The sequence below is a fragment of the Giraffa tippelskirchi genome, chromosome 3 (assembly GCF_054371585.1).
Source record: "Giraffa tippelskirchi isolate mGirTip1 chromosome 3, T2T-mGirTip1v1.2.pri, whole genome shotgun sequence".
In the NCBI taxonomy this organism is placed as follows: domain Eukaryota; kingdom Metazoa; phylum Chordata; class Mammalia; order Artiodactyla; family Giraffidae; genus Giraffa; species Giraffa tippelskirchi.
In genome coordinates this window covers 79,794,965-79,822,265 of record NC_137277.1, presented here as the reverse complement: position 1 = coordinate 79,822,265, position 27,301 = coordinate 79,794,965, and the positions used below count along the sequence as shown (strand labels likewise).

General features: G+C 41.1%; 1 long non-coding RNA gene across 2 annotated transcripts in view; it reads right to left on the bottom strand.

The window, feature by feature from the left end:
* LOC145541872 (uncharacterized) overlaps positions 1-25,632 on the bottom strand; it is an 88,159-nt gene extending 62,527 nt beyond the window's left edge. The window contains exons 1-3 of one of the 2 annotated variants that reach the window (XR_014079382.1): positions 25,428-25,621; positions 24,550-24,704; positions 18,271-18,444 (exon numbers count right to left, since the gene is read on the bottom strand). This is a non-coding gene — a long non-coding RNA (uncharacterized LOC145541872). Of the gene's footprint in view, positions 1-18,270; positions 18,445-24,549; positions 24,705-25,427 lie in introns of both variants that reach the window. The other variant, XR_014079381.1, reaches the window with a different exon arrangement.
* Positions 25,633-27,301: the final 1,669 nt, after the last annotated feature.

The following is a 27,301-nucleotide window of genomic DNA, read 5'->3' as shown; positions in this document are numbered from 1 at the left end:
ATATGACTGCTGGAAAAACCATAGCTTTGACTAGACAGACCTTTGTTGGCAAAATAATGTCTCTGCTTTTTAATGTGCTGTCTAGGTTGGTCATAACTTTCCTTCCAAGTAGTAAGCGTCTTTTAATTTCATGGCTGCAGTCACCATCAGCAGTGATTTTGGAGCCCCCCAAAATAAAGTCAGCCACTGTTTCCCCATCTATTTGCCATGAAGTCATGGGACTGGATACCATGCTCTTAGTTTTCTGAATGTTGAGCTTTAAACCAACATTTTCACTCTCCTCTTTCACTTTCATCAAGAGGCTCTTTAATTCTTCTTCACTTTCTACCATAAGGGTGGTGTCAGCTGTGTATCTGAGTCTACTGATATTTCTCCTGGCAATCTTGATTCAAGCTTGTGCTTAATCCAGCCTGGCATTTTGCATGCTGTATTCTGCATATAAGTTAAATAAGCAGGGTGACAATATATAGCCTTGAGGTACTCCTTTTCCTATTTGGAACCAGTCTGTTGTTCCATGTTCAGTTCTAAATGTTGTTTCTTGACCTGCATACAGGTTTCTCAAGAGACAGGTCAGGTGGTCTGGTATTCCCATCTCTTTCAGCATTTTCCACAGTTTATTGCGATCCACACAGTCAAAGGCTTTAGCATAGTCAATAAAGCAGAACTAGATATTTTTCTGGAACTCTCTTGCTTTTTCAATGATCCAACAGATGTTGGCAATTTGATCTAGGGTTCCTTTGCCTTTTCTAAAACCAGCTTGAACATCTGGAAGTTCACGGTTCACATATTGCTGAAGCCTGGCTTGGAGAATGTTGAGCATTACTTTACTAGTGTGTGAAATGAGTGCAATTGTGTGGTAGTTTGAGCATTCTTTGGCATTGCCTTTCTTCAGGATTGGAATGAAAACTGACCTTTTCCAGTCCTGTGGCCACTGCTAAGCTTTCCAAATTTGCTGACATATGAGTGCTGCACTTTCACAGCATCATCTTTTAGGATTTGAAATAGCTCAACTGGAATTCCATCACCTCCACTAGCTTTGTTCGTAGCGATGCTTCCTAAGGCCCACTTGACTTCAGGTATGAACCTATTTAGGTATTACATAAATCAAATCCCTTACGATTATATAGTAGAAGTGACAAATAGATTCAAGGGATTAGATCTAATAGAGAGAGTGCCTGAAGAACTATGGACGGAGGTTCGTAACATTGTACAGGAGGCAGTGATCAAGACCATCCCCAAGATAAAGAAATGGAAAGAGGCAAAACAGTTGTCTGAGGAGGCCTTGCAAATAGCTGTGGAAAGAAGAGAAGCGAAACACAAAGGAGAAAAGAAAAGATATACCCATCTGAATGCAGAGTTCCAAAGAACAGCAAGGAGACATAAGAAAGCCTTCCCCAGTGATCAGTGCAAAGAAACAGTGGAAAACAATACAATGGGAAAGACTAGAGATCTCTTCAAGAAACTTAGGGATACCAAAGGAACATTTCATGCAGAAATGGGCACAATAAAGGACAGAAAACATATGTATCTAACAGAAGCAGAAGATACTAAGAAGAGGTGGCAAGAATACACAGAAAAGAAGAAAGAAAGAAAGTTAAGTCACTCAGTCGTGTCCAACTCTTTGTGACCCCATGGACTATAGCCTGCTAGTCTCCTCAGTCCATGGAATTTTCCAGGCAAGGATACTGGAATGGGTTGCCATTTCTTTCTCCAGGGTATCTTCCCAACCCAGGGATCGAACCCGGGTCTCTCACACTGCAAGCCAACTCTTTACCGTCAGGGAATACACAGAAGAACTATACAAAAAAGATCTTCATGAGCCAGATAACCAAGATGGTGTGATCACTCACCTAGAGCTAGACATCCTGGAATGTGAAGTCAAGTGGGCCTTAGGAAGCATCACTATGAACAAAGCTAGTGGAGGTGATGGAGTTCCAGTTGAGCTCTTTCAAATCCTAAAAGATGATGCTGTGAAAGTGCTGCACTCAATATGCCAGCAAATTTGGAAAATTCAGCAGTGGCCACAGGACTGGAAAAGGTCAGTTTTTATTCCAATCCCGAAGAAAGGCAATGCCAAAGAATGTTCAAACTACAGCACAATGGCACTCATTTCACACGCTAGCAAAGTAATACTCAAAATTCTCCAAGCCAGACTTCAACAGTCCATGAACTAAGAACATCCAGAGGTTCAAGCTGGTTTTAGAAAAGGCAGAGGAAGCAGAGATCAAATTTCCAACATCCATTGGATCATAGAAAAAGGAAGAGAATTCCAGAAAACCATCTACTTCTGCTTTATTGACTATACCAGATTCCCTGACTCTGTGGATCACAACCAACTGTGGAAAATTCCTGAAGAGATGAGAATACCGGACCATCTTACCTGCCTCCTGAGAAACCTGTATGCTGGTCAAGAAACAACGGTTAGAACCGGACATGCAACAACAGACTGGTTCCAAATTGAGAAAAGTGTACGTTAAGGCTGTATATTGTCATCCTGCTTATTTAACTTATATGCAGAGTACAGCATGCAAAATGCCAGGCTGGATTAAGCACAAGCTGGAATCAAAATTGCCAGGAGAAATATCAGTAGCCTCAGATACACAGCTGACACCACCCTTATGGTAGAAAGTGAAGAAGAACTAAAGAGCCTCTTGATGAAAGTGAAAAAGGAGAATGAAAAAGCTGGCTTAAAATTCAACATTCAAAAAATGAAGACCATGGCATCTGGTCCCATCACTTCATGGGAAATAGATGGGGAAACAACAGAAACAGTGGCTGACTTTATTTTGGGGGGCTCCAAAATCACTGCATATGGTGACTGCAGCCATGAAATTAAAAGACTCTGGCTCCTTGGAAGAAAAGCTATGGCCAAACTAGACAGCATATTAAAAAGCAGAGACATTACTTTGCCAACAAAGGTCCATTAGTCAAAGCTGTGGTTTTTCCAGTAGTCCTGTATGGATGTGAGTTGGACTATAAAGAAAGCTGAGCACTGAAGAATTGGTGCTTTTGAACTGTGGTGCTGGAGAAGACTCTTCAGAGTCTCTTGGACAGCAAGGAGATCCAAGCAGTCCATCCTAAAGGAAATCAGTCCTGAATATTCATTGGAAGGACTGATGCTGAAGCTGAAACTCCAATACTTTGGCCACCTGATGCGAAGAACTGACTCATTGGAAAAGACCGTGACGCTGGGAAAGATTGAAGGCGGGATGAGAAGGGGACGACAGAGGATGAGATGGCTGGTTCGCATCACTGACTTGATGGACATGAATTTGAGCAAGCTCCAGGATTTGGTGATGGACAGGGAAGCCTGGCATGCTGCAGTCCATGGGGTCACAAAGAGTCAGACATGACTGTAACTGAACTGAGTGACTCGTTTATTTCACTTTGCAAGTCTTCAAGTTTCATCCATGCTGTAGCATGCGTCAGAACTGCCTATATTTTTGGGAGAGCACAAGATGGTGAAGGAGCAGGTGGATGTGCAGCACATCTCTCTCCATGAATACATCAGGAATACACCTTCAGACACAGAAGTGCATGCAGAACACCAGCTGAGAGCGGACAGGAGTACCCAACCAGTGGAAAAGAATATATAGAACCACGCAAAACCTGGTAGGATGAAGGAACTAGGGGGAAAAAACAGGAGTGTTAGTAGGACTGGACCTGCCCTCATTGGGTGGGGTAACTGAATCAGCGGGTCTGATCCCCACATTGGGGCAGTTGTCTGAGTCAGAGGAGAAACATTTAAGGCTAAGAGTGAAACAGCTGATCTGTGGCAGCCTAAATGGGATGAGAATCAGACAGTCCTTGCTGCAGCCATACATACCCTGGACAGGAATGCTGGTCCCCTGGAAGGTCAGTGTCTGGGAACCGGGGTTTAGGGATTGTGGAGGAATCCCAGAGTGAGGGCTGCTGTTGACTGCAGAGAGATGGATGGAGGGGATGTGAGGGAGGAGATTCTGGGGGGAAATGCCTGTGGAGGAACACCAGGCAGCCATGGAAGCAAGGCGATACTGCTCAGTCATGCGTAGGGGGTGGAACCATCACCATAGCCTCTCTCTTCCCACATGCCAGCATCGGTGGCTGAACAATAGAGCCTGGCCCATCAAATGCCTGACACACTGAGCTACAGAGTAGGACCCCATCCAGTGTTCTCCTTTAAGTGACTGACACACTGATCTAGAGAGTAGGGTCCCACACAGGGTGCCCCTTTAAACGTCTGATGTGCTGATCTACACAGTAGGACCCCAGCCAAGGGGGCCCCTCTGTGTGCCTGATGCATCGAACAACAGAGAAGGACCCCAGGCAAGGGAACCCTCTAAGTGCCTAAATGGGTGGAGCTAAAGAGAAAGACTGGCCCAAGAGCCTTCTGATTGCCAGGTACAAGAGGCTGGAAAAGAGACTCTGATAGGGCCATAATTCCTGCAACGGAGGCAGTCAATGTCCCTGCACACTTGGTGCTGCCAGGGTGCCTGCATGCCAAGCAGCTGTGCCACCTTCATGCCCAACTCTCACTGGAGCAGAGCTGCCACAGGTAAAAAATGTCTTGTGTCTGTGTATGCAGGGTCACTTTGGTTGTGTCTGACTCTTTGCAACCCTGTAGACTGTGGCCTGCCAGGCTTCTCTGTTGGGGAGGGGGGTTCTCCAGGCAGGAATATTGGAGCATATTGGCCAATGTTGGTTGCCATACCCTTCTAGAGTACTATATTTCCTGCTGCCCTAGCCTCCACCTCCCCTGAGTACCTGGTGCTGCCAGAACCCCTGTGACTCAAGCAGCTGCAACACCTCCACACCTGGCCCTCACAGAGACAAACCTAAGTCCTCCAGGGCAGCCTCAGGAGCAAACCCCGGTGGATGACCCATATGTAGAGATGGAAATAAAACCACAATTGAAACCCAGGGGCAGTGTGGCTAAGGAAGAAGACCCAAAACCTTTCCACCAGCTGTACAAGTTGCAGATTAAATCCACAAGATCAACTAGGTAGCCTCTGTATCTGTGGAATATATAAAAGGTCACTGAGAACTCCCACAAAAGAAAACTCACTAGTTCTGATAGCTATGGACACTGGGGGCAAGAACACACAGGAGTAGGACCAGATTAGAATCTGAGCTGCCCCCACAGCAGGTCCAGAGATCATCATAATATTGGAGGTCATCCTAGGGAGATAAGGTGGACTGTGACTCCCAGCGAGGGAAAGGACTGATAGCAGTAACTCAAGGAGAACATTTACTATTCCTATTTTTTGACTTGTTCTGTAGAATCTTTTGGATTTTTCTTTTCTTTTCTTTTTCTTCCTTTTCCCCTCCTCTGTTGTAGTTGTCGATTTTATTGGCACTATGAAATCCAATTAAGCTTTTGAGCTTTTTTTTTTCTTAGTCACATTTTTTATTTTTGTTGTAAACCTCTGTCTCTACATTGGGCTTTTGCAGTTATGAGGAGTTTTCCTTTTATTTATTTTTTCTTTTCTCTTTTTTTATTTTAATTTTTAAAATTATTTTTTTCTACATTTATTCCTTTGTTTGGTTTTCATACTGTTCTTTCCCCTTGCAGTTAATCTTTAACGTATATAAATCTTCTGTATCTATTGCAAATATTTAACTTTGCATATCTATTTTTTCTTTCTTTTCTTTCCCTCCTTTCCTCTCAACATATTTGTTAGTTTTATTTTCATTGCTTTATTTCCCAATTGACACTTTGCTTTAGTTTTGTTTTCCAGTTTGTGCTTTAGTTAGTTTTGTTCCGGTAGATGTAAGTTTTGGTTTCGTTTGTTCGCCAGGTTAATCCATTGTACTTTATTTTTGTTGGACTGTTTTGATTTTGCTTATGGGTGTATATGTATATGTGTATATTCCATTATTTTAATTATTATTTGCCTGATTTTGTAACTGCCATTTGTCTGGGATTCATCTTTGGTTTCTCATTTTTGGATATTTGTTTAAATCTCACTTAATGCCATAACAAACCACTTGTGGAATCTTTGTTCCTGACCAGAGATCAAGCCCTGAGGCTTTGGAGTGGGAGCACTGACTCCAAGACCCTAGACTACCAGAGAACTAATGCTAGGGAGTATGAAATAGTGAGAACTCACACAAACAAAACCACCTGAATACAAGACCCAGCCACATCCAACTACCAGTAGCACCCTGGTGCAACAAAAAAACAAAAATACAAACCCAATCATCAGCAGACAGGTTTACCACCTCCTTCAGCCTTGTCCACCAGAGGAAAAACAAACAAACAAAAACTCAGCACAAATCTCACCCTATATGAAGCTTACACAGACCACTGGACCAAACTTAGAAGGACAGAAATCAAAAGGAAGAAGGAATTCAACCTTCTTCACGGAAAGAATTCAGTCTTTCCTTGAAAGCTGGAAAAAGGAGAATTCAAACACAATAAGTTAAAAAAAATAATGAAAAGGCAGAGAAATACTACACAAATGAAGGAACAAACTAGAAACACAGACGTCCAAATAAATGAAGAGGAAATATGCAAACTACCTGAAAAAGAATTCATAATAATGATAGTAAAGATGATCAAAAACCCACTACCCGAAAAATAATTCAGAATAATGATAGTAAAGATGATAAAAAACCTTGAAAACATAATGGAGAAAATGCAAGAATTAATTAAAAAAGACCTAGGAGAATTAAAGAATAAACATACAGAGACAAACAACCCAATTACTGAAATTAAAAATACTCTAGAAGGAATCAATAGCAGAATATCTGAAGCGATGAACAAATCAGTGAGCTAGAAGATAAAATGGTGGAAATAACTTCTGAAGAACAGAATAAAGTAAAAAGAATGAAAAGAACTCAGGACAGTCTCAGAGACCTCTGGGACCATGTCAAATGTACCAACATTCAAATTATAGGGGTCCCAGAAGAATAAGAGAAAAAGAAAGGGTAGGAAAAAATTTTGAAGAGATTGTAGATGAAAATTTCCCCAACATGGAAAAGGAAATAGTCAATCTAGTCCAAGAGGCACAAAGAGTCCCATACAAGATAAACCCAAGGAGAAACATGCAAGACACATACTAATCAAACTGACAAAGACTAAACACAAAGAAAGAATATTACAAGCAGCAAAGGAGAAGCAACAAGTGACATACAAGGGAAACCCCATATGCTTAACAGCTGATCATTCAGCAGAAACTCTGCAGGCCACAAGGGACTGGCAGGATATATTTAAAGTACTGAAAAGGAAAAATCTACAACCAAGATTACTGTACCCAGCAAGGATCTCATTCAAAATTGATGGAGAAATAAAAAGCTTTTCAGACAAGCAAAAGTTAAGAGAATTCAGTACCACCAAATCAGCTTTACAACAAATGTTAAAGGGACTTATATAGTCAAGAAATACAACAAAAGAAAAAAGATCTACAAAATCAACCCCAAACAGTTATGAAAATGGCAATAGGAACATATATATCAATAATTACTTTAAATGTAAATAGACTGAATGCTCCAACCAAAAGACAGAGACTGGCTGAATGGATACAAAAACAAGACCCATATATATGCTGTCTACAAGAAACCCACTTGAGGCCTAAAGATACATATAGACTGAAAGTGAGAGGATCGAAAAATATATTCCATGCAAATGGGAAGCAAAAGAAAGCTTGAGTAGCAATCCTCATGTCAGAAAAATAGACCTTAAAATAAAGATTACAAGAGATAAGGAAGAACACTACATAATGATCAAGGGATCAATCCAAGAGGAAGACATAACAATTGTATGCACCCGACATAGGAGCACCTCAATACATAAGACAAACACTAACAGACATAAAAGGAGAAATTGACAGTAACACAATAATAGTAGGAAACTTTAACACCCCACTCACACCAATGGACAGATCATCAAAACAGAAAATTAATAAGGAAACACAAGTCTTAAATGATACATGAGATGAGATGGATCTCATTGATACCTTCAGGACATTCCATCCAAATGCAGAAGAATACACCTTCTTCTCAATTGCACATGGAACATTCTCCAGGACAGATCACATCTTGGGTCACAAATCAAACCTCAGTAAATTTAAGAAAACTGAAATCATATCAAGCATCTTCTTTGACCACAATGCTATGAGACTAGATATCAATTACAAGGAAAAAACTGTAAGAAACAGAAACACAAGGAGATTAAACAACACATTTCTAAATAACCAACAGGTTACTGAAGAAATAAAAAGGGAAATCAAAAAATTTCTAGAAACAAATGACAATCAAAACCTACGGGATGAAGAAAAAGCAGTTCTAAGAGGGAAGTTTATAGCAATACAATCCTACCTCAGGAAACAAGAAAAACATCGAATAGACAACCTAACTTTACACCTAAAACAACTGGAAAAAGAAGAACAAAAAAATCCCAAAATTAGTAGAAGGAAAGAAATCATAATGATCCAAGCAGAAATAAATGAAAAAGAAATGAAAGAAACAATAGAAAAGATTAATAAAACTAAAAGCTGGTTCCTTGAGAAGATAAACAAAATTGACAAATCTTTAGCCAGACTCATCAAGAAAAAAAGAGAGAAGAATCAAATCAACAAAATTAGAAATGAAAAAGGAGATGTTACAACAGACATGCAGAAATACAAAGGATTATAAGAGACTATTATGAACAACTATATGGCAATAAAATAGATAACCTGGAAGAAATGGACAGATTCTGAGAAAAGTTCAATCTTCCAAGACTGAACCAGGAAGAAATAGAAATTATGACCAACCCAGTTACAAGCACTGAATGTGAAGCTGTGATCAAAAATCTCCCAAAAAACAAAAGCCCAGGACCAGACGGCTTCACAGGAGAATTCTATCAAACATTTAAAGAAGAGCTAATGCTTAACTAGCCCCTCTCGGCCGCCGCCCTCGGCTCCCGGCCCCCAGCCGGGCCTAGCTCCTCTTGGCCATGCTTCTGCGCCGAGCCGTCGCAGTCGCCCAGACCAGTAACGCCGAAGAAGCTGAAGTTGAACGGTTCTATGAAGACCTACAAGACCTTCTAGAACTAACACCCAAAAAAGATGTCCTTTTCATTATAGGGGACTGGAATGCAAAAGTAGGAAGTCAAGAAACACCTGGAGTAACAGGCAAGTTTGGCCTTGGAGTACAGAATGAAGCAGGGCAAAGGCTAATAGAGTTTTGCCAAGAGAACACACTGGTCATAGCAAACACCCTATTCCAACAACACAAGAGAAGACTCCACACGTGGACATCACCAGATGGTCAACACCGAAATCAGATTGATTATATTCTTTGCAGCCAAAGATGGAGAAGCTCTATACAGTCAGCAAAAACAAGACCAGGGGCAGACTGTGGCTCAGATCATGAACTGCTTATTGCCAAATTCAGTCTTAAATTGACGAAAGTAGGGAAAACCACTAGTCCATTCAGGTATGACCTAGATCAAATCCCTTATGAGTATACAGTGGAAGTGACAAATAGATTTAAGGGACTAGACCTGATAGACAGAGTGCCTGATGAACTATGGACAGAGGTTCATGACATTGTACAGCAGACAGGGATCAAGAAAATCCCCATGGAAAAGAAATGCAAAAAGGCAAAATGGCTGTCTGAGGAGGCCTTACAGATTGCTGGGAAGAGAAGAGAAGGGAAAAGCAAAGGAGAAAAGGAAAGATATTCCCATCTGAATGCAGAGTTCCAAAGAATAGCAAGGAGAGATAAGAAAGCCTTCCTCAGCGATCAGTGCAAAGAAATAGAGGAAAACAACAGATTGGGAAAGACTAGAGATCTCTTCAAGAAAATTAGAGATACCAAAGGAACATTTCATGCAAAGATAGGATCAATAAAGGACAGAAATGGTATGGACCTAACAGAAGCAGAAGATATTAAGAAGAGGTGGCAAGAATACACAGAAGAACTGTACAAAATAGATCTTCACGACCCAGATAATCATGATGGTGTGATCACTCACCTAGAGCCAGACATCCTGGAATGTGAAATCAAGTGGGCCTTAGAAAGCATCACTACGAACAAAGCTAGTGGAGGTGATGGAATTCCAGTTGAGCTATTTCGAATCCTCAAAGGTGATGCTGTGAAAGTGCTGCACTCGATATGCCAGCAAATTTGGAAAACTCAGCAGTGGCCACAGGACTGGAAAAGGTCAGTTTTCGTTCCAATCCCAAAGAAAGGCAATGCCAAAGAATGCTCAAACTACCGCACAATTGCACTCATCTCACATGCTAGTAAAGTAATGCTCAAAATTCTCCAAGCCAGGCTTCAGCAATACATGAACCGTGAACTTCCAGATGTTCAAGCTGGTTTTAGAAAAGGCAGAGGAACCAGAGATCAAATTGCCAATATCCACTGGATCATCGAAAAAGCAAGCAAGTTCCAAAAAAACATCTATTTCTGCTTTATTGACTATGCCAAAGCCTTTGACTGTGTGGATCACAATAAACTGTGGAAAATTCTGAAAGAGATGGGAATGCCAGACCATCTGACCTGCCTCTTGAGAAACCTGTATGCAGGTCAGGAAGCAACAGTTAGAACTGGACATGGAACAACAGACTCGTTCCAAATAGGAAAAGGAGTACGTCAAGGCTATATATTGTCACCCTGCTTATTTAACTTATATGCGGAGTACATCATGAGAAACGCTGGGCTGGAAGAAACACAAGCTGGAATCAAGACTGCCGGGAGAAACATCAATAACCTCAGATATGCGGATGACACCACCCTTATGGCAGAAAGTGAAGAAGAACTAAAGAGCCTCTTGATAAAGGTGAAAGAGGAGAGTGAAAAAGTTTGCTTAAAGCTCAATGTTCAGAAAACTAAGATCATGGCATCTGATCCCATCACTTCATGGGAAATAGATGGGGAAACAATGGAAACAGGGTCAGACTTTATTTTTTTGGGCTCAAGAATCACTGCTGATGATGACTGCAGCCATGAAATTAGAAGACGCTTACTCCTTGGAAGGAAGGTTATGGCCAACCTAGATAGCATATTTAAAAGCAGAGACATTACTTTGCCAACAAAAGTACGTCTAGTCAAGGCTATGGTTTTTCCAGTGGTCATGTATGGATGTGAGAGTTGGACGGTGAAGAAAGCTGAGCACCGAAGAATTGATGCTTTTGAACTGTGGTGTTGGAGAAGACTCTTTAGAGTTCCTTGGACTGCAAGGAGATCCAATCAATCCATCCTAAAAGAGATCAATCCTGGGTGTTCATTGGAAGGTCTGATGTTGAAGCTGAAACTCCAATACTTTGGCCACCTCATGCGAAGGGTTGACTCATTGGAAAAGACCCTAATGCTGGGTAGGATTGGGGGCGGGAGGAGAAGGGGATGACAGAGGATGAGATGGTTGGATGTCATCACAGACTCAATGGACATGGGTTTGGGTAAACTCCGGGAGTTGGTGATGGACAGAGAGGCCTGGAGTGCTGCAATTCCTGGGGTCGCAAAGAGTTGGACACGACTGAGTGACTGAACTGAACTGAAATGCTTATCTTTCTAAAACACTTTAAAAAAATTTCAGAGGAAGGAACAATGCAAACTTGTTCTACGAGGCCACCATCACCCTGATACCAAAACCAGACAAAGACAACACAAAAAAAGAAAACTACAGGCCAATATCACTCATGAACATGGATGGAAAAATCCTCAACAAAATTTTAGCAAACAGAATTTAGCAACACATCAAAAAGCTCATATTCCATGATCAAGTTGGGTTTATTCCAGGGATGCAATATATGCAATATATGCAAATCAATCAATGTGATACTCCATATTAACAAACTGATAAATAAAAACCATATGATAATCTCATTAGATGAAGAAAAAGCCTTTGACAAAATTCAGCACCCACTTATGATTAAAACACTTCAAAAAATGTGCATATAAAGAATCTACCTCAACACAGTAAAGGCCATGTATGATAAGCCTACAGCAAACATTATTCTCAATGGTGAAAAACTGAAAGCATTCCCTCTAAGATCAGGAACAAGACAAGGGTGTCCATTTTTACCACTATTATGCAACATATTTCTGGAAATCCTAGCTATAGCAATCAGAGCAGAAAAAGAAATAAAAGGAATCCAGATCAGAAAAGAAGTAAAGCTCTCACTGTTTGCAGACAACATGATACTGTACATAGAAAACCCTAAAGATAGTATCAAAAAATTACTACAGCTAATCAGTGAATTTAGCAACATTGTAGGATACAAAATCAATACACAGAAATCATTTGCATTTCTATATACTAACAATGAAAAATCAGAAAGAGAAATTAAGGAATCAATTCCATTCACCATTGCAACAAAAAGAATTCGATATCTAGGAATAAACCTACCTAAGAAGACAAAGGAGAAGGCAATGGCACCCCACTCCAGTACTGCTGCTGCTGCTGCTGCTAAGTCGCTTCAGTCGTGTCCAACTCTGTGCGACCCCATAGACAGCAGCCCACCAGGCTCCGCCATCCCTGGGATACTCCAGGCAAGAACACTGGAGTGGGTTGCCATTTCCTTCTCCAGTGCATGAAAGGGAAAAGTGAAAGTGAAGTCGCTCAGTCGTGCTCTTGCCTGGAAAATCCCATGGACAGAGGAGCCGGGTAGGCTGCAGTCCATGGGGTCACTAAGAGTTGGACATGACTGAGCGACTTCACTTTCACTTTTCACTTTCATGCATTGGAGAAGGAAATGGCAACCCACTCCAGTGTTCTTGCCTGGAGAATCCCAGGGACGGGGCAGCCTGGTGGGCTCCCGTCTATGGGGTCACACACAGTCGGACACAACTGAAGTGACTTAGCAGCAGCAGCAGTAGCAGCATCAAGGAGACAAAAGAACTGTACACAGAAAATTATAAGACACTAATGAAAGAAAGAATTGATGCTTTTGAACTGTGGTGTTGGAGAAGACTCTTCAGAGTCCCTTGGACTGCAAGGAGATCCAACCAGTCCATCCTAAAGGAAATCAGTCTTGGGTATTCATTGGAAGGACTGATGTTGAAGTTGAAACTCCCATACTTTGGCCACCTGATGTGAAGAGCTGACTCATTTGAAAAGACCCTGATGCTGGGAAAGATTGAAGGCAGGAGAAGAAGGGGATGACAGAGGATGAGATGGTTGGATGGCACCACCAACTGAATGGACATGAGTTTGAGTAAACTCCAGGAGTTGGTGATGGACAGGGAGGCCTGGCGTGCTGCGGTCCATGGGGTCATGAAGAGTTGGACACGACTGAGAGACTGAACTGAATTGAATGAAAGAAATCAAAGACAACATAAACAGATGGAGAGATATTCCATGTTCCTGGGTAGGAAGAATCAATATTGTAAAAATGAATATACTACCAAAGGCAATCTACAGATTTAATGTGATCCCTATAAAATTACCGATGGCATTTTTCACAGAACTAGATAAAAAAATTTAACAATTCATATGGAAACAGAAAGGACTCCGAATAGCTAAAGGAGTCTTGAGAAAGAAGAATGGAGCTGGAGGAATCAACCTTCCTGACTTCAGATTATACCACAAAGCTACAGTCATTAATACAATATGGTACTGGCACAAAAACAGAAATATAGACCAATGGAACAAGATAGAAAGCCCAGAAATAAACCCATGCACCTCTCGGTACCTATTTTTGACAAAGGAGGCAAGAATATACAATGGGGCAAAGACAGCCTCTTCAATAAACGGTGCTGGGAAAACTGAACAGCTACATGTAAAAGAATGAAATTAGAACACTTCCTAACACCAAACACAAAGATAAACTCAAAATGGATTAAAGACCTAATGTAAGACCAGAAACTATAAAACTCTTAGAGGAAAAGATAGGCAGAACACTTGATGACATAAATCAAAGCAAGATCCGTTATGACCCATCTCCTAGAGTAATGGAAATAAAAACAAAAGTAAACAAGTGGGACCTGATTAAACTTAAAAGTTTATGCACAGCAAAGGAAAGTATAATCAAGGTGAAAAGACAACCCTCAGAATGGGAGAAAATAATAGCAAATGAAACAACTGACAAAGCATTAATTTCCAAAATATATAAGCAGCTCATACAACTCAATACCAGAGAAACAAACAACTTAATCAAAAAGTGGGAAAAAGACCTAAACAGACATTTCTCCAAAGAAGATATACAGATGGCTAAGAAACACATGAAAAGATGCTCAACATCGCTCATTATTTGAGAAATGCAAATCAAAACAACAATGAGATATCACCTCACACAGGTCAGAATGGGCATCATTGAAAAGTCTACAAACAATAAATGCTGGAAAGGGTGTGGAGAAAAGGGAATGCTCTAGCACTGTTGGTGCGAATATAAATTGATACAGTCACTATGGAAGATGGTATGGAGATTCCTTGAAAAACTAGAAATAAAACCACCTCATGACCCAGCAATCCCACTCCTAAGCATATATCCTGAGAAAACCAAAACTGAGACACATGTATCCCATTGTACATTGCAGCCCTATTTACAATAGCTAGAACATGGAAGCAACCTAGATGACCAACAACAGATGAATGGATAAAGAACTTGTGGTACATATACATAATGGAATATTACTCAGCCATAAAAAGGAACTCATTCAAGTCAATTCTAATGAGGTGGATGAGCCTAAAACCTATTATACAGAGTGAAGTAAGTCAGAAAGATAAAGATAAATATTATATTCTAATGCATATATATGAAATCTAGAAAAATGGTACGGAAGGATATATTTACAGGGCAACAATGGAGAAACAGACATAGAGAATAGACTCATGGACATGGGGAGTGGGGAGGAGAGGGTGAGATTATGGAAAGAGTAACATGGAAACTTATATTACCATATGCAAAATAGATAGCCAACAAGAATTTGCTGTATGGCTCAGGAAACTCAAACAGGGACTCTGTATCAACCTAGAGGGCTAGGATGGGAAGGGATGTGGGAGGGAGGTTCAAAAGGGAGGGATTATATGTATACCTATGGCTGATTCATGTTGAGGTTTGACAGAAAACAACAAAATTCTGTAAAGCAATTATTATTCAATAAAAAATAAATAAATTTAAAAAAGCATTGCCTATATTTTTAAGGTTGAATAATGTTCCATTATATTATATATCACATTTTGTTTACTGATTTACTCATTGATGGACACTTGGGTTGTTTCAACCTTTTGGCTACTGTTAATAATGCTGCTATATAAGCATGGGTGTGCAGATATTTGTTCAAGTTCCTGCTTTCAGTTCTTTGGATATATACCCAGAAGTATAATTGCTGGATCACATGATAATGCTATGTGCAATTTTTTGAAGAAAAACTATTTTCCATAGTGGCTACACCCTTTTACATTCTTACCATCAATGCACTAGGGTTCCAATTTCTCCATATCCTTACCAACACTAGTTATTCTGTTTTTATTTTTTATTTTTAATATAGTAGCCATCCTAAAGGGCTTCCCTGGTAGCTCAGCTGGTAAAGAACCTACTTGCAATGCAGGAGACCTCAGTTCAATTCCTGGGTCAGCAAGATCCCCTGGAGAAGGGGTAGACTACCCAATCCAGAATTCTTGGGCTTCCCTGGTGGCTCAGATGGTAAAGAATCTGCCTGCAATGTGGGGACCTGGGTTCAATCCCTAGGTTGAGAGGATCCCCTGGAGGAAGGCATGGCAACCCACTCCCGTATTCTTGCCTGGATAATTTCATGGACCGAGGAGCCTGGTGGGCTACAGTCCACAGAGTTGCAAAGACTTGGACATGCCTGAGTGACTAAGTATGCACACATGCCATCCTAAAAATCTGATGTGTTATCTTGTGATTCTGATTGCATTTCCCTGGGAGTTGGTTTTTATGACCTTCTTTCTAATATTTATCATTATTCTTTGAAAGGAGTCAGACATTCAAGACAGTGAAAGTTAATAAGCATAGAAAGATAATGCCTCTGTATGAGAAAAGCAAAATGGATGTTGGTGTCTGATGGCGAACACTTGACATACATATATATGTGTGTGTATATATATATATATGTGTGTGTGTATATATACACACACACACACATATATATATATATACACAACCTAACACAAGTAAGAGCGAGGCTCTGAGTCTCCCTTTAAAGCCTGTCAGAGATTAAAGATCCTTGCATGAAGAGGTATGCTACTGGTGGCCTCCAGGGAACACCAGAAGGCTGTGGGTTTGCTTGGCTCAGGCCCTGGTCTGTAATCCTTGGCAGTGGGTTCAGGAATAGTAGGCTATGTGGGTTCTGCTTTTGGTCCCATTGATTCTCATTACTACATAAAATTCCAAGCTAGGGAATTTGAGTTAAAAAGCAGTTTCAGAGAATCCTGTTAATTCTGCTAAGATGTTTGGGGGCAGCAACCAAAATTATAACTCTTATATTATGTGAATTCAGTTTAACCCTCAAGAAAATGACGTGAAAAAACTGAGGACTCTTGGGTCACATCAAAGTTATATGATTTTTCACCACAGGGCCATAGGAGAAGAAATATTTAATATGTGCTAGGCATTGGGTTAGATTCTTTTCACATGCTGCTGTTGCCGCTAAGTCGCTTCAGTCATGTCCGACTCTGTGCGACCCCATAGACAGCAGCCCACCAGGCTCCCCCGTCCCTGGGATTCTCCAGGCAAGAACACTGGAGTGGGTTGCCATTTCCTTCTCCAATGCAGGAAAGTGAAGTGACTTTTCACATAGTAGCTTATAAATTGTGTATTACTATATTTTACAAGCAAACAAACAAAAATCAAAAAACAGCTAAGTGATTTGCCAAGGTCACATACCTAATAAGTGCTAGAAACAGAACTAAAATCCAGGTGTAGTTCTAAACCATGCTACTTCTGGAAATATCTATTACACATTGGGCATAATATGGTTATTTTTATTATATTTCCTTCAGTGACTAAAAGTAGGTTATCTTTGCAATTCACAGATTAGGTTTGGTATCCTTGGAAGTATTATGGAATTTTGGAAAGTGAAAGTAAAAGTGTTAGTCGCTCAGTCGTGTCCGACTCTTTGAGACCCCATGGACTATAGCCCGCCAGGCTCATCTGTCCACGGGATTTTCTAGGCAAGAATACTGGAGCGACTAGCCACTCCTTTCTCCAAAGGACCTTCACAACCCAGTGACTGAACTCAGGTCTCCTGCATTGCAGGCAGTTTCTTTACTGTCTGAGCCACCAGGGAAGCCCATGGAATTCTGAAATACTCTAAAAATGGCTCAGTTGAGAAAAGATGCTGATTCTAGCTTGATGCTTATTAAAAAGTGAATAGCTGTGAATACATATTCTATGATTTACTTACAAATGCTTGAGCTTATCCAAGTCACAGAAGAAGACTTGGCATGGCCTTGTTTATCAGAGTCAGATTCCAGAAAATGTAAACCACAGAAAAATTAGGTTTTTTATCTTTCAAACTCTTTGGGCAGTGAATTGCATATAAAGAGGTAGCACAAGCCAAGAGGTGATTATACCACTGTTTTTGAGTTTCTGTTCTAACATCACTTTGTTTACCTCACTCCTGTTGACCAAAACACCATTTAAAATATATTAAAAATATAAAACCTGCCCTATAATAACACTCAATTGCCTGCCATGTGATAGCAATGCTCAGGGGTACCTTTTATCTAAGGACTTCACAGGGCTTTATATGCTCATTAACTCACAACCCATCTGTTTTACTTCATTTTATAGCAGAGAAAGAGAGGCATCATGGAAATCACACAATATGTTGTACAGCAGCTTAACAGGGAATTCTTCAGATTCTGAGTCTTTGGCCTGTTCATTCCTGACTTAATAAGAATTCCCCAGAGATGGAGAGCAAGAAACATCATAGCTAATATTATTGAGAGTTTACTAAGTTCTCAATTCTGTACTAAATGCTTTGTATGTATGAATGTATGTTTGAATGTATGTTTCACCTTACAAATTCTATGAGGTGGAAGCTGTTATTATCAGGTAGAACAACTGAGGACCAGAGAGGTTGTTATTGCTGTCAATTTATAGTAAATGATGGAACCAGGATTCAAACCATCCAGAGCCCATGTGCTAGGTCCTTTCATGACACTGCCTCTCAACATAACAGAAGGTCTTGTGTTTTAAACATATTAAAGCTTAGCGGTTTCAGAGAAAGCAGCCATTTTGCTCTGAAACATATCAAGCTGTGTATCAGTGTATTAATTGATGTTCTGCAGAGAAACAGACCAACAGGATGTGTGTGACTATAAATCTATAAATATTAATAAAAAATTTTAAAAAATATATAAAGAGATTGGTTATATGGAAATTGGCTTACACGATTGTGGAGGCTTTTGGTCTTTGGTAAGTCCCATATCTTTAATCTGGCAGGCTGGAGACCAGGAAAAGCCGCAACCTGAGTCCAAAGGCAGAGTTTTGGCAGAATTCCTTCTTGGTGAGGGAGGTCAGTCTTTGTTCTATTAAGGTCTTCGACTCACTGGATAAGGTTGACCTACTTTAGGGAGAGTAATCTGCTTTAACAAAATCCACCAATTTAAATGTTGCTGTTGTCCAAAAACACAGTCACCGAAACATCCAGAAGGTTTGATCAAGTATCTGGATACCGTGATCTAGCCAAGTTGACATGTAAGACTAATCATCATAACCAGACAGTATCAGGGAAGTTTTTCTGATGATTAATAAGCCATTATCTGATCCTCTACTCAGAAGGGGGCAGAGATTTCAGTTTCTGTATAAATCAGTACCTAGAACCTGCTTTTATAACCTCATGGGCCGTGTGAGATACAGGGCAGGTGCCAGGACACACTGTCCGCTGTTGGCTTTGCTATCTTGAGTGCACTGGGGATCTGACCCTGAAGTCAGGGTCCACCCTCCCTCGACTCCTCTTCTGTCATAGCTCTGGGTTACTGAAGACCTTCACTGTGGACTATCTTCACCATCAGAATCATGTATTGATACCCTTCTTCATCTGAGCTCCCCTCTGAAACTCACCTGGCTTTGGTTTCCTGATCTCCATAGTTGATTCTCTGTACTTTTCAAGGTAACTAACGCAACACATCTTGAAATTCTAAATGCAATTCCTAATTTCCAAGGAAGCAAAGCTAAATTGTTAGCTCTTTTAAATTTAGGTCTTCTATTTTAAGTCCCTCTGGAGATCATACTGGTACTTATAGGTTGCTCAGCAAATTGATGGCAAACTTTTTAGCTTCTCTCTCTGTTTCCACCTTTGTAACATTGTGATAATACTACCATGTTCTTCAAGCTTATTGGGAGATACACATGAGAACATTTATATTAAAATTCCTTGAGAAGTAAACTGACAGTGTGTGTGAGATATCTGTAACTTACAGAAGCAGTTCTTTTCTAGGGCTCCAAAGAATGATTTATACCTTGTTCATCAGAACAGCCACAATAGGTATTTCAGACCATGTAGAAGGAAACACTGACCCTGGCAAGAGGATGGTTAGAGGTTATAGGTGGTTAGTTATTTTCAGGTAGGACTCTTAGTACCTCTTAAATGTCACTTTATAAGTGCTCAGCAATTTCATTTTCATGGAAGAGTGACTTTGTTCTATGTATATGCTGATTTATTGCTGGATTCTATTTATGAGCAAAATAAACTACTTAAGATATTGTGGACATTTGAGTGGTATAAAGGGACAAAAGAACAGTTGCAAATGATATCACAGTAAGTATCAGCTTCAAATTTTCTCTCAGCCCTTAGCTAAAGATGCAATTAAGCTGACTATTACAAACTCAAATTTATTAGCCATATTAAATAATTACACAAGTCATAAAATAGAGCCCTCAAGAGATGGATAATAAAACAATAAAGGAAAGAAATAAAACAAAAAATTAAAAGGAGGCACTGACCCAGTTATGGATTAAATTTAAAACTAAATACAATTAACACGATATTCATTGAGCAGTTATGCTATACCAAATATGGTTTTAAGCTTATTATATGTGACAACTCATTTAATTGTCATAGCAATCATATGAAGAATTATCATTTCCATTTTACAGATGAGGAAAGATGCGCAGAGAGGTTACTACTTTGCCCTAGGTCACACAGCTGGTAAAAGGTAGAGCCAAAAGTTGAACCCAAGCAGGCAGTCTGATTCCAGAGCCTGTGCTCTTATTGAGCAGGCTAGGTTAAATGAGAGAAAGTGATTATCAAAGATCCATACAAAGTGACTATCAAAGATCCATATAAAATTCAAAGTATTATAGTCATGACTATGGTTAGAAGGTTCATTTAAGAGAATCTATCAGAATCCCTCCTTTTGCATCTGAGGGAACAGGACTGGTTAACTAAACTGTTCAAGTTCACAGGTGAACTCAAGCAGAAGCTAAATTTGCTCTATTTCAGACATCAATACTGTCAGCACCCTGCATCACCCTTCCCCCATTACATTGAGAGTGTGGATTCTAATAATTGTGTTGCAATTCTGGCTTTTGCCAATGGTATCTTAAGATAGTTCAGTGCATTGAAAGAAAAAAAATGATGGCAAACTGGAGTAGGGAGTTAAATAAATTAAAATAGTAGCAAAAAGACAATAACATCTCAATTACTGAGGCTCTTTCAGGGGCAGATTTATTCCTAAGATTCAGCAAGTCCCCATGACTTCCTGACACTTGAATGAACATCTGCATATTAAGTGATTGCCTCTCCAACTTTCACCACTAACTCACCTACGTGCCCAGTCCCACACAGAATTCTGGAGTTGAAAACATTCATCTATCTAACCACAGATCTCCTTCCTGAGAGTTGTGTTCAAAGATGTCTCCTTCAAAGATTGTCTTCAATACTTATCTTAATAATTTTGACAGTATTAAATATGCAAGTGCTAAAAATAAATTAGTTCAATAAAGTGGGGTTTTGAGAGCTTCCTTTCTTTACTCCAGAAATGTTCCTGTCTTTTAGACTCACATTTTCCAGTAACAAACCCCAAATAATAATTTAAGGAAGGTAATTATTAGGTATAACTTGAATGTTCCTAGCCTCACCAGCCTGTGGGAACAAATGAGATCACTGAAGTGTTTATACCCACTTTTCACTGGCGTGGTACTTGAGTCCCAGCTCCTAAGGCTTTTGCCACCAGCAAAGCCTATTAACAATATTCAAGGAATAAAAATAAAGTCTAACCTTTTTTTCCTTTATGCTTAGTCTAGTTTCACTTGCTCCTAGGGTGCTGGGTGTAGAGGCCATGCACACAGCACCACTTCAGACCAGAGTTCTTAGTGGGAAATTATTGTGCCTGACACTTCAGCTTAGTGGACCGTGTGCAGAAGGGCTGTACCAATTCAAGATGGCGGTGGAATACTGTGTGTAGACAGCTTAGAGGTTCCCTGGGGATGGCTGGGTTTTTCTGCATCTGAATCTGTAGCTGTGATCTAATAGTTAGGCCTCTATATGAAAAGTTGAAAGGAAAGATGATGATCCTTTCGAATAGAATTCAGAATGCAGAGGAGTCTTTTAAGAATTGAAAAAGCAATTACTTCAGGTCCCTGCACTGGTTCCCCCAGATTTAGCTAAACCCTTTGACCTTCATATTCAAGAGAGAAGGGTAATTGCCCTTGAGGTATTAGCTCAAAAACTGGGGCTGCTTACTTGAGTGGTGCTTATTTCTTTAAACACTTAGGTCAAACTGCTAAAGGATGGCCTCCTTGCCTATGGGAAGTAGCTGCTACTATAGCCCTGATAAGAGAGGCTGAAAAGTTAACATCTGGTTAGCCAGTTACTATATGGACTCCCCACCAGGTTCAGGCTTTAGTGAGTTCTAAGGGAGCAGGATGGCTATTTTCCATAAGGTTGATTCAAGTTCAGGTTATGCTTTTAGACAACCTAGAGGCTACTATAAATACCTGTCACAAGATAAATCTTGCCATCCCACTGCCCACAGAAATGGGGGCCCCAAGAGCGTGATTGTATAGAAACCATTGATGTGATCTATTCCAATTGCCCCAGCCTAAGAAATGAGCTTCTCCTAAATGCTGAAAAGGAATGATTCACAGATGGGAGCAATTTTGTGACAGCGAAAAAGGCTGGCAGGATATACAGTCACCTCCCAGGCTCAAGTCATTGAAGCACGCAACCTAATCCCAGGGACTTCTGTTCAAAAGGCCAAGCTGATGGCCCTCACCCAAGCCTTGTAGCTGGTTGCAGAGAAGATCTTAAATGTTTACAGAGACTCCTGGTATGCCATTCTACATATACACAGGGCTATTTGAAAGGACAGAGGTATGCTTACTGTGAAAATAAACAGGTGAAACATGGCTTGAGCATATTGAAGTTCTTAGAAGCAGCACAGCTTCCAAAAAAGCTGGCAGTGATTAATTGTAGGGATCACCAAAAGAGGGATGGCAGAGTTAATAAAGGGAAACAAGGCAGAAGCAACTGCCAAAAAGGACAGCCCTAGAATGACTAACCTGGCAACTACCCCTCATACCTTGAAGGCTAGATCCATCCAGTTGTTCAAAGTCCCCAAATGGGGCTTCAGTAGAGATCTAGGAGGCCACGTGTGGCTAGTTAGTGAACACGAGCCATGCTTCTTTCCCCAAACTGTGGCTTATCAAGCCATCAGGAAAACTCATCAAGGAACTCACTAAGGGAGTGAAGCCCTACATAATTGGTTAGTTGATGTCATGGTAACTCCTAGCATGAAAAGTATCATCAGAGAGCTGAGACAGTCCCTATCTACACAATGAATAACCCTAACACCAGACCCCCAGAAGCCCCCAGATAAGGCCCAATCATACCAGAGGGACATATACTGGGGAAGATAGGCTGATTTCATTGTCATGCCTGGATCATCAGGCAGCTTCAGGTAGAAAGATGCTGCCCGTGCATATGTTTTCAGGTTGAGTAGAAACACTCCCCCTAGAACTCAAATTGCAGCCAAAGTGGCCAAGGCCATTACTAAAAGAGATCATATCCAACTGTGGGCTCCTAGGAGCTCTACAAAGTGATAATGGCACAGCATTGTGTCCCAAGTGACCAAGGAGATAACAAGTGCCCTGGGCATAAAATGGACCTTGCACTTAGCCTAGCAACCCCAATCCTCAGGGAAAGTAGAGAGATATGATCAGACCTTAAAATGAACCTTAGCCAAGTTATGCCAGGAGACTCAAGAAAATTGAATTAAGTTACCCTCAATTTGCCCTACTCTGCATGTAGTTAGTTCCAAGAGATAAGTTAAAGTTAAGTGTGGTGGGATGAGCTAGGAGATGGGAGGGAGGCTCAAGAGAGAGGGGACATATGTATACCTATGGCTCATCCATGTTGATGTATGGCAGAAACCAACACAATATTGTAATTATCCTTCAATTAAAAATAAATAAAGAAAGAAAAAACTTAAAAGCTAAAAGTGTAGGGGGTAACGCAGAGGCATTAGGCCCATATTTGAGCTTCTAAAAATCACGTAAAATACTGCCTTGCTCAATGTGAGAATGCAAGTAATAATTTGCATACAGTTTTGATTCCTAAAAAAAAATATCAAAAGTTAAGTGTATATGAACTTATGTATGGTAGACTCATGCCCCAAGCAGAAAACCAATAAAAGTGTGACTAGAGATATTTAAGGATGGAACATCACTGATTATTGGATCCATCACTTCCAACCTGAAACAGGAAAAGGACCATTAGATGAACTGTATTTAAGAGGAACCTCAAAAACTGAAAATAAAGCACTAAATACCACTCTCCTCCTAGCAGGCAATCCCAATATAAACCCAACCACAGCAGTGAGCCTCAGCATCAGGGCACACTTTTGCCTATTAGGCAAAAGACCTAGATACCTTCATTTTTAGGAAAAATTTGCAGGTCTTTAAAGCCACTCAACAATTGTTGCATACCCTGGTGTCAATCCTACCTGATAGGCAATGTCACCCTTACAAACTGGACAGTACCACTTGCAACCTGCAATGGAAACCATGTCCAAGTTCCAAACTGTAAATAGATTGATGTCAAAACTGGTCCCAGTTATGACACTTAGACAGTCCAAAAGAGAAAAACACAGCTAAGTAGGATACCTAGATGTCCCAGTAAGACCCCAGATATACCTATGTAGTTAGAATGCTGGGGTATCAGTCCTTCAAGAACTCAAGTTAACAGCACAGGGTTGGTGGGTTTATAAGGAGGTTACATGTTCTTAGGTAAGCACCCAAACTCAACAGGAGGCTGGGTATCCCAGTGCTTGGACAATACCAAGGAAAGGGGCTATATCACCATTGGAACAGTGGGGCCAGATCCGAAGCTGATTCAAGTTTACAATCAGACCATTAACAAAAAGAGGAAGCCACAATGTTCCAAAAGAGCAGCAGTACTACTACTTTCAAGGAATCATTGTACTCATAGGCATGCCAGTGACCTTGGCCCAAGAAAACAAATATAACACTTGTCACCATAAAAAGGTAACAGCCCCCATCGAGACAATGGCCGATTAGATCGGTCTTGATTTCAAACTGTTATAAAAGTCTGTTGACTCACTGTTCAGAATTGTCCTGGAAAACAAAATTGCCTAGATTAGCTGACCAGGTAAGGGTCTATACATTAGCCAAAACGAAGTGTTGTTTGTACTTTAATGAAACTGGCCTGTCTTGCTGTATCTCACTGTTGGCAGAACCCAGGATAGGCAAGGCGAGAGTGTGGAAGCTGTGTGGAAGCTGGAAGAAGATGTGAGGAGACATAGAAACTGCAGATATTCTTTATTCACAGCAGCAAGGCAGACATGCTTTACTCTCTAATGGCTGACAGAGCAGAAACAACAATTAGGCAACTGGACTCAAAGCGACTTGCCTAAACTTGATTACAAGAACTTTTCAGGTGGTGCTTATATAGGTTATGTGCAGTGCTACAAATGATCTCAGCTGTTACATAATCATTATTTACAAAACGTGGGTCAAGAGCTGAGAGGATAGGGACCCAGAGAGCCTGACCACTGCCATCTTGGCTCATTTGCCTTTTCCCTACATGGCCTAATTATATCAAGTGCAGACAGACTACTGGAAAAAGCCACTTGTCTAGCAGAAATCCGGCAGCCTAATCTGGCTGGACAAATCTGGAGCAGGGTAAAACAGGCCCTCCCTAGCCCTAGCGTCACTTTGTTTCTACTCTTCCTGGGCCCCTTAATGACCATTATTCTCTTGCTAATATTTGGGCCATGCATGCTAAATGGTCTCCAAAAGCTTAGAATCCATAAAACTCTAAATGGTGGTTGCTCAGGGATGTGAACAGTTAGGGCTGAGGCCTGATGACAATCAAACACATCTAAAGGAAGCTGGGGAGAAGTTCTGCTCCTCTACCCGGGGGTTATTATTACCCCCAAATCAGCAGGGAGTAGTTACTGAAGAAGGACCTGTGCCCCTCAGTGCCCCTCAAGAATCAGGAGCAGGACAAGATAACCAGTAATGCGGCATGAACAATTCCCAGGGAATAAAATTAGAATCTGGGTAATAAAATAAGAGTCTAACCTTTTTTCCCTTTGTGCTTAATTTAGTTTCAGTTGCTCACGAGGTGCTGCATGCAGAAGCCTTGTCCCAAGAACTTTGGGCTAAAGTTCCCAGTGTGAAAAAGACACCCACTACATCTCAACTCAAGATGGCAGTGGCGGGCCCTCTGCCGAGACCTGGACCCAAGTGCACAGGGGTGCCTGTCTCTCGAGAACTCCGCCACCTCACGAGAACTCTGCTAGCCCCGCGAGAACTCCGCCATCTCACGAGAACTCTGCTAGCCCCGCGAGAACTCTTCCCACTTCCTGCCCAGATCCCTATAAAGCAGCCCTATCTATGTCCTGTCGGGAAAGCCTGAGCTCATACCTTTCTATTCTTTGATTAATGAGTAAATCTGTCCTTTACTTCTGAGCCAAACTGCATCTCGTTCTATCGATGCAAGTGACACTGAGGAGGAGGACCCCTGTTAGGGCTGGACTCGGGAGGGCCAATAACACTTTGGTAGGCACTCTCATGGGTGGCACTTGCATGGCATCTGTGCTCTGCTGGGCACAGAGTCCAGTGCTCATGGCTGTCCTTCAAGTGCCTAGGGTGGAGTGGGTCCACTTTCCCCTTGGAATGAAATACAGACACAGGAAGTCAAAGCGGGGTCACTTGGTAGCCAGCGTGTTACAGAATTGAGGACCGTTGGCCTCCTCTGCCCAGGAGCAGGCCTGCATCCAGGGTATAGGGTATTGGGTGCAGTGAGATTCTTGGTCAATTCTCAAGAAGCAGGAATTTTAAGGAATGTTTCCCTGAGTCCATGAAATCATAGATAGGTTTTCAGGACTCTGAGAATGCCTCTGGAATTGTGTAAGAATTTGAGTGTTGTAGGGGCAGATGGAAATTTTTCTATGGAGATGGTCCACTACTTTCAGCAGATCCTCAAAGGGGTCCAGAAGCTGAAAGGCTAAGAACTATCTCCCTTGTCCAAACTTTGTTATGAGGTTATACTCCTTACCCCATTGCTCTGTCCTCTTTCCGAGAGGACTTTTTTTTTTCCTTTATTTTTTTAACTGAAGGATAATTGCTTTACAGAATTTTGTGGTTTTCTGTCATACATCAACAAGAATCAGCCACAGGTACACCCATGTTCCCTCCCTCCCGAACGTTCCTCCCATCTCCCTCCCCATCCCACCCTTCTAGATTGTCATAGAGCCTCCCAGGGGACTCTTTAGGCCCCTCCACTTGAGGCAGGCTGCAGGGAGAGAAGTCTGTTTGTTCTGCTCTGCAAATAGACTTTTCTCGTGCCTCGCCCCCTGCAAAACTCTCTAAACATGCTCAAATATGAGATATGGCTATGTTCAAGACTATGGTTCTGAAAGACATCCTTGCTACATGAGTTTAATTAAATTTAGAAAAGGTAAGTTTGCACATCTTATTGCCAGTCCTCCTGCATTTGTAGGAGAGGTTGTATTACCATTTTAAAACAGCCTTGGGGGTGAAAAAACCTCTTTGAGAGAGTGACAACTTATTCTGGGGAAATAGTAGGAGTGGTAACGGAGAGTGTTGATTTAATTAATTTAACTGCCCATTTGCATTGCTCAGGAACAGGTAAAATAACCAAATAAAATGGCAACATTTAATTTTCATGATCCCTGCAGTCAAGTTCAGGGGGAATTTACTAAACTGCAGAAGCTGCTGTGGAAGGCACAGTTCAAAGAATACAAATGAGATGGGGAGGTCCCAGCATTCAGAAGCAACTTGGGTCTCCTAAACCTGAGCTCAAGTGGGATTGTGGGCACTGGCTTAAAGCAAGGGTATGGCCCTCACCTAGGTGAGGGTACCCTCAGGTTAAGCATGGTGGCGGGAGGGGACCAGGGTAGCCAGTAGGACATTTGGGAGGAGGTTTTATC